Source organism: Lutjanus erythropterus, chromosome 9 (assembly GCF_056507025.1).
Source record: "Lutjanus erythropterus isolate fLutEry1 chromosome 9, fLutEry1.hap2, whole genome shotgun sequence".
Lineage (NCBI taxonomy): Eukaryota > Metazoa > Chordata > Actinopteri > Lutjaniformes > Lutjanidae > Lutjanus > Lutjanus erythropterus.
This window is the reverse complement of record NC_139325.1, coordinates 17830990-17845050: the sequence shown is the minus strand read 5'-3', so window position 1 is coordinate 17845050 and position 14061 is coordinate 17830990. Positions and strand designations below refer to the sequence as shown.

The following is a 14061-nucleotide window of genomic DNA, read 5'->3' as shown; positions in this document are numbered from 1 at the left end:
TGAGAGAGGGAGACAGAACAGAGAGAATAATGAGCACGTAGCTGTAAATATACACTCTGGGCAACATGAACAAGGAAATTACAAAGACCACGTAGAGCTCACTTGTTGACTCTTCAAGATGAAAAGACTTGTGACTCTGAAACATCTTAGTCAGTATGAAAAGAGAGAGAGAGAGAAAAAAAAAGCAAGGAATGACAATGAGGAGACAGATCCCTCTCCACTGGAGAAGAAACGTATAAACACACAGTGACATTTAAGTGTCTGGTCTTAACCAGCACAACAGACTGAGATGCTCATTACAAGATACTTTCGTTTTTATTGGGCCACCCCCCTGTCTGTGAAGGCCATCGTAGGTCAGTGCGTTTTTCTTGATTCCTTATTGGTGTCGTTTCTGCCTGCTGAGCAACCGACTGACACAGTTTATTAGAGCACATGGCGAAGACTGAGCTCGCTTCTAATGCTGCTCGGTGAACGAAGTCAAGACTTGAGGAGGCAGAACAGGAATGCATAAACTTGACATTCCTGCACAGATGAACAGCCTTCAAGGGTCATTTGGCTGCTTCATTAACATGGTTGCTAAAGCATGTGATACTTTTAAAGGAGCGGTTTGGACTATTTGAAGTGGAGTTGTATGAGATACCTATCAACAGTCAGTCAGTGTATTAGCTACAGTAGATGCTGGTCGACACGCCCCCACTTTGGAGAAGCAGAGAGGAGTATCAGCATGGAAACTAAAAGCAATGTACTGTTGTCAACAGAGTCAGCAGCAAAATGTATTTTAGCCACCTGAAAGAAGACCTTTCATGTTAAAAAGCACTTTATTTAGAATATGTTCACCATTTTATCTTGTCATCAGCTTTCTCCCACTCAGCCAGACTCCATTTCCAAAAACAGTATTTTAAAGAAAATGTCTCTGCAGTGTTTGCTGGCTCAACTTTATCATTTGGATCAAATAAAATGAGCAGTGATGTTGTCAGTCTGGCAGTAAATATAAAGTGTAGTTTGTCTGAATAAAAGCCACAGCTGCTAGAGACCAAAGCAGAGATCCTGAGCGTGTGTTGCTGCAGGAATACAACTGCTATGACAATCAGCTTCACCTACTTTGAGGGAGCACATTCCACAGTGGAGTAGAGTCGAGTCGAGTTAAGCCATTTAACACAAGTTTTACACAAAACCTTCATCTTCCATGACATTGGATTTTCTCCTGTCAAATAATATCACAACACAACCGAGGCTGACCTTTAAAGGGACCCTTCCATTTACCTTCTTTATGAAAAACACCCTGGTTGGAAAGCAAAGGCATATACTATGTGACTCCTTCATGATAGCTGAAATATCACGACCCTTGTAGCAAGCCTCTCTTTTGTGCGTTCTTTCACTCTGCACTGACAGCATGCTGACACAGAACTGTTATGTCACAAATATTAAAAAGCTGCCAGAATACCATCTTACACCTCCAGAGATAAGCCACTTAGACCTGTTTGAATGCTACAACATAGAAATGAAGGGCGGCCACAAAGGAAGGAAAAATGCCAAAGGATGAACCAGGGATGAAAGAAAACAAAGCTGGGTTTAGTGCAAATAAAACATGCAAAAAGAAGCTTCTGAGGGCAAAAAAAGGAAACGACACACTGACGAGAGGGAGCAGAAAAACTGATCAGAGGTGAGACAAAACCAGAGAGACGGTTTGAAAGGAGAAGAGTAAATAAAAGTAGTTCAAAGGAGAGATGGTGAGAGGGAGAGCACAACAAGGGAAAGAAAGAGGTGAAGAGAGAACACATGAGAAAACAAGATTAAGAAAAGCCTGTAAATTGACACCATCTTTGTGAAATATGTGAAAAAAGCAGCAGAGGGATGAGAGACAAGGGTAAAAAAAAAAGGGTGACAGTGTCTCGCAGCCCTGCGTGGCTCAGCTCCACAGGCAGGGTCTGTGTGCTTTGATGTGATGGAGGCAGACAGGCAGGCCTGTGTGGCCAAAGATAACCTCCCCTAAAGAGCACCAGTCACCACTGCTGAGCTCAACTCTCCCTCTCGCTTTGTCTTAGTCTCATTTCTGTACAGTGGCTCTCGTCTACATGTTATGTGTGTGCAGGTATGCTGGCGATGGAGTCTCCTGGTTTCACTTTAAAAGATAAATTAAAATTAGTCGAGCTGAATTGAAGTTTTGATGATAATTAGGCAAGAAACTTGATTATTATGATAATCAGATGAGTTTCGCCACATTCCACTTTATTTCGAGGTAAAACTGAAAGGGAGCATCTCGAAACATTTGTAATGTTTTGCCATTGTAAAGGGAACTTTGTATGTTTGGTCAAATTTAAAACAGAAAATCCTTCTGTAAACTGTGACAGATGGGGCCATTGGACACACGTGATTAATTTAACAGTCATTTTACCATTTATCTCAGTTTTCTCTTCCAAAATAAGCTTGGCTAATCTGGAGGTTTTATGACTGAGCTCTCCTCTGACTTCACACATTAAATTCTGTTTGCTCATCACAAAATTACTATTTAGCCGTGGAAACCCCTGCACAATGTCTTTTGTGGCTCTGGAGGGACTTTCCAAAGTTTGAAAATAACCCTGATGTCATTAGGGTTATTTTGAACCCATACTGGAGACTAAAAGACAGAATATAATGACCTCTAGTGCACACAGTTTTTTAACATGTCTCCTATGACTCCTCCAGCTTAATGAAGTGGCCTTTTAAAAGCTTCCTTTAAGAGTTCTTTTTAGCAACATTGCTCAGTTGCCAGACCTCAGGAATCGCTTTGGTGAGAACTTCTGTCATAAACTGGAACTGACCCTTCTTCAGTCACCACCCAGGATGGTGAAGGCATGACCTGCCCCACTCTTCCTCTGACTGGCTACCCTAACCCTCCCTAATCTCAGGTCATGACTTCACTCACTTGGGAAAAACTTGTTTTTGTACATGTTGGCTTGTCTAAAAGAAAACCAAATTCTGAGGATGGTTAAAAGATGATGCTGGGAGGCCTGTATAAGCCCCATATGGCTTTTGACCTGTTAAAATGTGACTGTAGGTCGCTTTTACTGGTTCCATAGCAACATCTTTTAACCATCTTCAAAATGTCTGTTTCAGCAGAGACAGACCCAGCTCTTAGCATATCTATGTACAGGAAACAGGAAAAGAGAATGTTGACTGAGGTTCTGCTGGGTTGGTATCCTGCAGAACCACGACTCAACTGCTATTGGAGCACCGAGCAAACAGGGCCAGGACTAGGGTATTTAATACAGAGCAACAACAGGCCAGTAATCAGTAAACAGCGTTAAGTCAAGTTCTTAAAAGTACAAGTGAAAAACAAAAGGTTTTCCAAAAGGACTACTACACATCAGTGTAGGAGCTTAATAGCTTCAGCTGCAGTCACACCAAGTAACTAACAACCAAAAAGCTGCTAACTGTCCAGTCTGACAATAATCACCAATAAGTAAATCATTCTTCCAATGGGTTAAAGGACACAGGGACACTTTTATGACTGCCTGTCAGAATGAATTCAGAGCACTTTATAACTTGTTCAGACTCTTTTAAACACACTCTGATTCATGCTGCCACAGCCTTTTGGATTTCCCTTTAGTTTTCCACCCTCCTCCTGTCAATGCATGACTGCCCCTCTGCACTCACTGCCCTCTCTCCATCTGCCCTTTTGAGTGGACAAAGCCATAACACCCCCGTTTATGACCCCACCCCCCCATAACTGCCCTCCTCCCTCTCTGCCTTAAGTGGACTTAAATCCTTGAGCCCTCCCATCAGCCAATGATTTCACAGCCACCACCATCCCGCCTTCAGCTCCATTCAGCCAACCAGATGGCAGCAGCACTGGACCATGTCTACAAGACCAGAGAGAGCATCTGCTATTACTCTCTCTCTGTGTTATATACACACACATATGCGTGCACACACACACACACAGAAAAACTGGTGGCTCATGTACAAGATAACTGCCACAGGCTCTAAAGCACCATTTGTCTCCTTGGCCTGCTACACACACACACACACACACACACACACACACACACACACACACACGGCTCTGTTAGCCAGTTCCTAAGCCAAAATCATTTTATTATGACAATGTGACACAGACACCTTCGATACAATTTTCTGTGCAATTTCACATGGATAAGAAATACTTCTAGTATTTAATAGTTACTTAGACCTGCAACAATCAACTGATTATGAATCAATCATTAAATTAATCTGCAACTATTCTGATAAACAATTAATCGATTTTAGTATTTTTTTGAAGACAAGAATCTTGGATTTCGGCCTCTCAAATGTGACTATTTCATGGTTTCTTTACTGCATAATAACAATAAACTGAAAATCTTTGGGTTGTTGACAACAGAAGACATTTAAGGACTATTCATTTTGAGGGTTATTCATAATTTCTACTTCACACACTCTCAAGACACAGTACAAGTGAAAGATGACAAGGTCTCAAAATCCATTAATGGGCCAGCAGTGAATGCAAAGATCTATGAGGTGCATGATGTTTCTGTGTGTTTCTGTGTGTGTGTGTGTGTGTGTGTGTGTGTGTGTGTGTGTGTGTGTGTGTGTGTGTGTGTGTATGTGTAGTCCCTTCACACAGTAATACCATCCCCAGATTATCTTTTTTTCTGTCAAACTGTCAACCCCACCTACCCCCTCCCCAAATGACCCAACCCACATGTGCACACTCACACACACACACACACACACACACACACACACACACACACACACACACACACACACACACACACACAGTGTTACTATGGCAACAGCTAGCCCATGCTGCACACACAGACTCACACATTTGTGAATACACAGATAGACACTCCCTCACACATGAAAGTAGCACGCTGCAGTGCCAAGTCTTGCTTGAGAATGTCAATGAGTTTTCACCCCCCTAAACAACGCTCGTTCACTCACTCACTCACTCACTCACTCACTCACTCACTCACTCACTCACTCACTCACTCACTCACGCTGGCCTACAGTGATGCTGAATCTCTGTAGGAACTGAAGCGATACAGAGCTGTATTTCATCTGCAGCCATTGAGCTGTGGCAGAACGCAGCTTGAGGAAATCTACCCCCCCACCAAAAATACTTTTATTCATCCATCATGTCCTGGGGTGCATTCAAGCTCTATTATATCCATTTATCACATTATTTCACACCAATTTCTTTACTTTGGTTTTCTTTTGGTGAAAGCAGTGTCTTTAAAAACCCTGGTGGCACCAAAAAATCATCACCAAAAATTTTAGCTACATATGCTTCAAATATTTGACTACCCTGATGAATACTCAATTTAGGGCTTAACAATTTTTCGAAATTTGATCGACATCTCAAAATGGCCTACTGCAATTTTTAAAACGCAGGAGGCACAAGATTTATTATATATTTTAATTATATATTGTTGTACTGCAGAGATGTCCTGGCCTACGCATCATATTCTACAGACTGAAGAAAACATTTGTTTGGTGCAGATCCCCACAAAAATCATCCCAAAATCATTTTAATGCTTTTCAATGAAAATGAGAATAATTATGTAACAATTATCATTATCATTCCATAATGTAATATTGCAAAACAGATTGCAAATTGCAGTCAAGAAAACTGCAATTAGATGTTTTTTTTTCAAAATTATTCAGCCCTAGTTTAATACATCTTGCTATTGCCAGATAAGTCAGGTATAGTTCCTGTGTCTTCTCATGTTATTGACTGTCTTTCACTCTGTCACTGTTTAACATTATGATACACTTATTTACTTTCTTATATCATATTAATACCACTCTCATATCTGTCAGTCCAATACAAAGCTGCAGCCAGAGGAGGGCCAATTCAGAATTGTTTCTGAATCCTTTCAAATACTACAGTTCTCCATTTTGTGAATGCCTGACAAAGATTAACTTGTGTTTTTGCTTGTGCTCTGTCACTGTCCTGTTAAGCCTCTCAAAATATAACAGAAAAATACAGTTTTCTAAATAAAAATCCACCCCTGCTTCCTTTTAACTGGTGAACATACTACTAACTGCCATACTTTGCTTGGAAAAATGGAAACACAAGCTCATCTGGGTGAGTACTGTAAATCCTTTCATCTGACTTCCGGGAAAATCCAACTCAACAGCAGGCATTAAGAAGAGCTTTTTAGTAACAGCCCCTTCTTTTTCACTTATGTTCTGACTTGCTGATGTAGGTCATCATAAGGCATCAATATAAAATCAAGACTGTTTCATAAACAGTTGAAAACTTAATGTAATTGCTTTAAGAGTAGGAAAAAGACTGGATCGGATATGGTATTGGTACTGACAGATCTCAAGGTCGCAATATCAATATCAGACATGAAAAAGTGGTATCAAGCCATCCCTGCAAGCAATTTCAACAAAATTACTATGGGCTATGGAAAATTGTTATGGTCATTTTCGATTAAATCAATAATAAACAAAACACAAAGATTTATTGACATGGAATATAATCATCTGTGGCATTGTGAATACAAATAGTACAGTGGAAAACAACACAGCCACAATTACATTCATCCCCACACTGCTGCTGACACAGACTCTTTATTGCATAACTAATGCCAGAATGTCCTGGATGTGCACGTGTGTCTGAGTGTAACATTAATGAGTCATGATGTGCTGGCTGCAAACTGAAACTGTCAACGCAGCACAGCAGAACCACAGTATTTCTAGGGCTCTGCATAAAAGGAGAGGAAGAAACAGAACGAGAGAGAGAGAGAGAGAGAGAGAGAGAGAGAGATAGAGAGAGAGAGAGAGAGCTGAGCCATTGAGTCGAGCAGAGTGGACACCAGAGGCACAGAGAGTGAGACTGTGAGCGGGGTTGAGGAGACGGAAGGTCACAGAAAGTGAAATGACTTAATAGATTCTAAGTGCTGTTTTGCTGATAAGGGGCCAAGATTTAAATCCAATCAGTGAGGAAGTGTTTAAAAGGCGTTTCATGCAGGGATGACCCCATCTGAGCTTCTAATACACTGAAATCAATCAGCTCACTCTCCATCCAATGCAGTGGATTTCTCTCCTCCTCTTCTCCTGCACTTGTTTGCCCCCCCACTCCTTTCTTCCTTAATCTCTTAATGTCCTCATCCTTCTTTAGGCCCATCCTCTATCACTGCCTGTCTCACACTATGTGATTACAGAAGGTTGCAAATAGTAAAAAATAAGGTCATGTTGCCCATTTTACACCAGTAAGACCATATCCACTCCATATGTGGAACATTATGGTGTGGAACACATGACCATTGGATAATCGAGCCATCACAGCACAGAAAAATCCATTCTGTGACGGAAGAAAAATGCTCCCCGCTGCATTCTTGTCCTCTCTATCTTCCTTATCTCAAATTGGATGCCAGGTGGACTGCACCATGAAGAAATTTATCCTACATGAGCTACAGTCATCGCACAACGTAGTGACATACTGTAAAACAGTTTCTCTCATTTCTTTCATTTCCTTCTGTGCCATCTTCCTGCTTTTGTTTGTATACATACATACAGTACATATGAATATGCATGTGTTGCATGTCCTTGTGCATGTGGTGTGTGGGCGAATGTATTCATAGGAGGAGGCATGTGTATACCTAGAGACAATGGAGCAGAAGAAATAGACACACACAAACACACACCACCCTGCTTTAATCTTTGAATAGTCAGGGATGGTGTAACTCGGTGTAAGAGATGAGCACGACTCTCCAGGCTGCTGTTCAACAGGCTAATGTACACCAGCCATTATGCAGAGCAGGATTACTGTACAGTATCATTTTCAGGGAAGAGGTCTTCTTGGGTTCACTAAGGTCTCATAAGGCCCAACGAGTGGGAAAAATTATACTCTAATCAGCTGGGGTTGGGCCTTGTTTTACTGCCGCGGGTCATGAGACAATGTCAATATGTCCATATCAGTTCTGATCATGTGGTATATCATAATCACTGAAGGAGAACATATTTCAGGAAATCAGAATCCTATGAAAAAATGTATGCATTTAGATTTGTTTATCATAAAGCACAGGCTTGTATTATATGTGTAACACTGTCACTTGTCAAAGTTTGTTTTCGAGTGAGTAAAAGAATCACTGTTTCCCCTCGTGGCCACTTGAGGGGGAAAAAAAAGTGCTGTAGTTCTCACCAACAAATGGCAACTCTGGGGCTGAAAAGGAAGCCAAAGCAGAAGTGCCAAACATTGCAGTTCCTCACCACTTGAGGCTTGCTCCAATAAAGAATTAATCCCCATAGACCTGCATATTAAAAGACCAAAATGAACATGTTTACAACATGGTACAAAAAACAGGTTTTCCCCTTCTGCACAGAGATGGCTTTTTTTTTAATATAACTCATTATATTAAGGCTTATAGTTATGTATCATTAAGAGTATGCCAGCTTTGAATTACAGGTGGATACCATCACAGGTGGCTAGTTGCTAGGTAGCTGCTTTATACGACTGACTCAGTTCCAGTTCCAGTGGATTAGCCAGGAGGTAGCTGAATCAGGCATTGCCAAGATCCCTAAGAACCACCACACTTTGATCCATAACGGCTCTTCAGAAACTTATGGTGACGTCACATGACGCTCCGTCCATTATTTATTTATACAATCTATGCTCACCAGCTGGCAAGTGCCAGTGGGTGTTTTCCACTGTCAGGCCTCAGGAGGTAGCAGAGTCCATCATGGTTTGGTGCATCATAGTGAGTCGAGGAAGATGGCGATAGAAGACTTAATTTGGACAACCAACACAAAGGTGAAATTTTCAAACAACATTTTTGGATTTAAAAGGGAAAAAAAGACAGTAAGGCTGAGGATTAACTGGTAGGTTTTGCAAATGTGCGTTTGGTTCAGAACCTCACCTCTGTTAAAGAGCAGCGCACAGTCACATATCATGCTGCTGCTGGTGTTGCAGTTTTCTCTATTAAGGTTGGTTCAGGTTTGCCGCATTTTGGATTGAGTGTAATTGTCCTCAGGTCTTCTACTGATCATTTTGGACCCATAAAGACCTCTACTGCAAGTCATGAAAGTAGTGACAGTTCTTCAGAAGCCACTCATTGAGCTATTAAACTTTATGTATACACTACAGTAGCGCTGTGTCCTTTTTCAGGCTATCACAATTCCTGACACAGGTTAGTTTAACATCAATGCATTTACATTAAAGAAGTTTGAACAAACTTGTGGCATTCTCAGACCTGCACCTTACACACAGCCGTCAAATCTGTCCAAACATCCCGAGAACAATCCTGTACATAATTTAAAACTGTTAATCCCTTCAGCTGCAGAGGAAGCACACTTTTCTGTTTTCCTGCCATACGCCTGCAGTGGAAATTGGCTCTGAAGCCAAAGATAACCACTTATCTGTGATGATAGAGTGGGAAAACTGAGAAAGACCCTCAGTCAGGCTGACAGAGGAGAGATCACCGCGGTGGGACCTGCTCTGAAGGCCAACTCGAACTTTATCTGCATCCAGAAAAAAAGCTTCCAAACCGCTCCGAAGTCAGGCAGAGAAATCGTTTGTTTTACAATACGTCGATTCACCGCTGCCAAGACAAGCTGCTGACAGTGCAGCTGGGGTCCAGTCCTGTGATGTCTGCAGACTCACACTGCGCCAAAACCACAGTAAAATGTGAGCATGTAGTAGTCTTTCATAGTACAACACAGTGATAGAAGAGAGAATATGATGTGGAGGCTGGTCTTCTTTCTGCAGTCTCAGGCAAGACAAAAAATTTGTGACTTGATTGTCAGGAACCTTAAACAGACCAGTATAACACCTCCAACACAACAGCCACCAGACAGCGCGGAGGCTGTCTGCAGCATCCTTATACACACTGTTGGGTAGTTTTAGATTACATAAACTGTAGGGCTGCAACTATCGATTATTTTAATTGTTAATTAATCTGTCGATTATTTTCTCAATTTCTTGATTAGTTGTTTGGACTACACAATGTCCATAATTGTAAAAGTGTAAAAGCTTAACAAAGTACAAGATGACGTCCTCAAATGTCTTGTTCTGCCCAACAGATATTCAGTTAAGGAGTAAAGAAACCACAAAATATTCACATTTAAGAGGCTGTAATTAAACAATTCAGACTTTTTTTTCTTTAAAGAAAAATTACACAACCTGATTAATCAATTACTAAAATATTTGATGATTAATTTAATAATTGACTCGTTATTGATATATGGTTGCAGCTATAATTACAGATAATCGGGACAGAATACGTCTGAAAAATGTAATTATCATTAGATTGCCAAGGAAGTAATCATTGATTACCTGTTAAATTACATGTTTAAAAGATGACAATTTTTAAAATTAAACATTTCTTGATAAACAATGCTCTATTAACCCACAAAAACCCTTTGCAAAAATGCATCACATTTGCATTGAAAATGTTTTGAGATGTTTAAAAAGAAACAAAGTGTCAAACAATTTTTTATGGCTGTGTTCAATTTTTTGTGCGCAATGCAAGATTTTCAATGTTAGATTGAATCCAAAAATATTCAGATTAGGTTTTTTTTTGTAATCCAATGTAATACGTTACTAATAACAAATTGTGATGTAATGTATGTTCAGTAACTGACCATATTTTAAAGTAGTCTGACCCAACCCTGCTTAAACAGCAAGTAAGACATTATCTTCAAATATTCATAAAATTGTTATAGGATCATTATAAAACACACACAAAAAACCCTAAACTAAAGCACCTAAAAAACACTCATTGCTTGGCCAGCACACATGCTTAATAATGCAACATTTTTCTAGGAGAGTCTCCAAATAGCCAAGCTGCTAATCACTTTGTCAGAATATATGCCACTTTTTTCCCCCCAAATTATGGATATTCCATTTTGGAGTGAACCCATCCGCTGCAGTCAGAGCAGAGCCTCCAAACACTGCACCAGCAGCCCAGGAGAGCATTAAGACAGAGACATCAATTTCCTTTTTATCACTGCCGTACTCATCATTATGTGTTTTACTGCTGAGGAGATGAGCATGGTGAGGAACAAAGGCGGCTGACTGTGGTACTTCCTGAACAGATTTGATTGGCTGGTCTCATCAGACCACAGCTGCAGCGAGCTGAGGCACGAATAAATGTGAGGTCTGATTATGTTACACTGTACACATTGTGGTTTATTTCAATTTTCAATTGCTTCTGTTTCTTGTTTTGTTTTCAGTGAGAAGACAAAGTGTCAGCAAATATGCAGAATGTGTTCAATAATAAATGAGACATATTCAATTGAAATAGATGGAAGCACTTTTCAGGCAATAAAATTTGCTTTCAGCAGCCGAGCGAAAACAACATCCTTTTTCATTGAATTGGGTACAAACATAACAGTAATTTAATGCATGTTACCATATATTATCTCTGCATGCCGACTGTGTATCACTGTCTCTCTAACAAGCATGAAATATCCAGTCCACCTGCCAAACGTGTCTTACACAACACAGCCGAGGCTGACTGAGCGTCCAAAGGGCCGGGCAGAGGGATTAAATGATTTTCAGATTAAGATTATAGTCCAGGTTGGCAGGACACCTTCTAATGCTGGATATATATCAGGGTTTTTAGAAACTGGACTCTGTTAGGAGTGATAGAGGGGGTTTCTCTTAGAATGGTGTCAGCCTGCAGGGCGTCCTATATAAGAACCCTGTATGTGTTTAGGTTACAGAGATAAGGAGTAATCACAAGGGTTCATTCATTCATCAGCATGCCAGCCAGACACAATGGGGAGGAGGGTTGTGTGTGTGTGATATTGGTGTGTGTGGGTGTGTAGCTATGTGATGGTGAGCCAAGATTTCTGGGTAAATAGGATATCGCTGCAGTCAGACCACGAGGGATGAAAGAGTGAGACAGAAGACAAGAGAGAAAGAGACAGATATTATTATTTTTACAACTAAAGCAGCAAAGGAAACCAAAAAGCTCTTCAAACTGAAGTACAGTGCTTTGTCAAGGAGAGACAGAGCCATGCAGGTGAAAGAGAGCGAGAAAGGGAAGAAGAAGAAAGGAATGACAGAGACAAAGGCAGAGCGGGGAGAGGGGAGGAGGGAGGAGGTATTTCGTTCTGGGCTGGTGTTGGCATTACCCATGGTTTCCCTCTGGAGTGGGTAGATAACATCAGGCAGCACTAATAACACACACACGCAAACACACACACAGTGCTGAACACTGATTTCAGTGATAAAAACAGTGAATTATGTTTCCCACAAAGTTCAGCAAAGGTCCTCTCATGATTAGATTTATATAATCAAAGAAAAATGATCAAAGGAAGATGTGGATGATGTAAAACTAATACTGGGTTTCCTGTAAGGACTCTACTTGGACTATGTATATCAGAAAACCTGGGGATGGGGTTGGTAAATTACCTAAAAAAATAAGATTTCCCTCAAATTAAGAACAGAAAATACTGTGACAATCATTGAAGCTACTTCATATTATACCTGGGGAATAAAACAATACAAATATGTATGGATAATGCTCTACTTGCATAATGTAGTGTGACAGTGTATCTGTTCTATGGGCTACATGTCTACTTCTATGACAGCATCCAGTCAACACTACATTAACATTACCTTTGCCTACAAACTTTGTAATTTTTCATCCTTAAGTTATTTACTTCACTTTTCACAATTAGCATAATACGCATTGTTAATAGTATGTACCGTTCATTTTGTTAATCACCTTAGTGATAACCCTTAGTGACGTTAGCTAGCTAACATTGTCATTTTAATTCAAACGTGACAGAAACAAAAGTCACCAAAACATGTCTTGACTTGTTCTTCCACTGCTCCAACAATCGTCAACCAAATGTCACATTTATAAAACAGCTTGTAAAACTGATATATTAGTAGTAGTAGTAGGTCCTGCTGTTGTGCAGGTTTCACCCATTTCAGCAAAACACAATTGAGGAAATGCATTATATTCCATAGAGTCTGGGTCATAAAACATCAATAGCCAGTCCAACATATTACTGACCTGTCAAACCCCACACTCATGATGAGCGCACACACACACAGACACATGGACACACATGGCTGCACACAGAGACCAAGGAAGATATTTCCTTTACAACGTCTGCTATATGGGATTCGAGCCCACTCTGAGCTCTGTATACTGTATGTAATAATGACAAATATATTACATACATATATAAAAAAATACAATGAAATCAAATAAAAGAGAACAACGGAGGAAAAAGGTTGACAGTCTGCAGAAGGCAGTGATAGAAACAGTGATGCAACATCAACTACAAGGACACCATAAAAACCAACCATGCAGCACAAGCATATGACAGCGCTGGTAGTGAAGTCAGTGCAGATGTTTTGCAGAGAAATAGCTGCTTGTGTGCCAGCAAATGCATGTGACTGAGTCTTACATTCATACATTGTTCGTCTCTCCTCTGATCTGTATTGATCTGGTTTATACCTCACTGTCTGAATAATCCCCAAGATTAAAATATGGGTTTACAGACAAATTCTCATCAAACAGGCAACCGGAGTGACAGGCGAGTCTATGTGGAAGAGACAAATTATGCAGGTTGTCTTGTTTTTCATCACTCAGGCTTCATTGTTTTGACAGAAAAACATCACATTGATTAGACCTGATTGTTTGTCTGGCTGTTTACTATGACATAGCGCGCACAAATGTCATTATCATCCAATCAATGCTGACTGTTGCTATGACCTATAAACCCCATTCAATTAGATCAACGAGAGCAGACTGACATTGTACCAACTGAGCCATTATACTATAACACCCAACAGCCACTTTTCCCACAGTAGGACCACACAAGACCAGTCAGACCAATTCAGCATGTTCATATGTGGCAAAACAATGGCAGAAAACTCACACCAGCATATTCATTTTTGTAATCGAAACAGGAAAAGTGGTCAGAAAAAGCTTCCATTAGATAACAAGACCTCATTTGCCTCATTAGATCCAGTGGTTGAAACCAGACATATTGGAAGTCAGTACCATGAGATTATAAAACCAAACCGATCAAGCGAACGACCTGAGGCAGGGTCAGTTATATTACTAAGACTGTCTGAGTGACAATGACCCTGACCTATAAGAT

The 14061-nt window shown here is 40.4% G+C and overlaps 1 protein-coding gene across 1 annotated transcript in view; it reads right to left on the bottom strand.

The window, feature by feature from the left end:
- LOC146321236 (F-actin-uncapping protein LRRC16A-like) overlaps positions 1–14061 on the bottom strand; it is an 89790-nt gene that overhangs the window by 57002 nt on the left and 18727 nt on the right. The gene's annotated exons all lie outside the window — the stretch shown is intronic.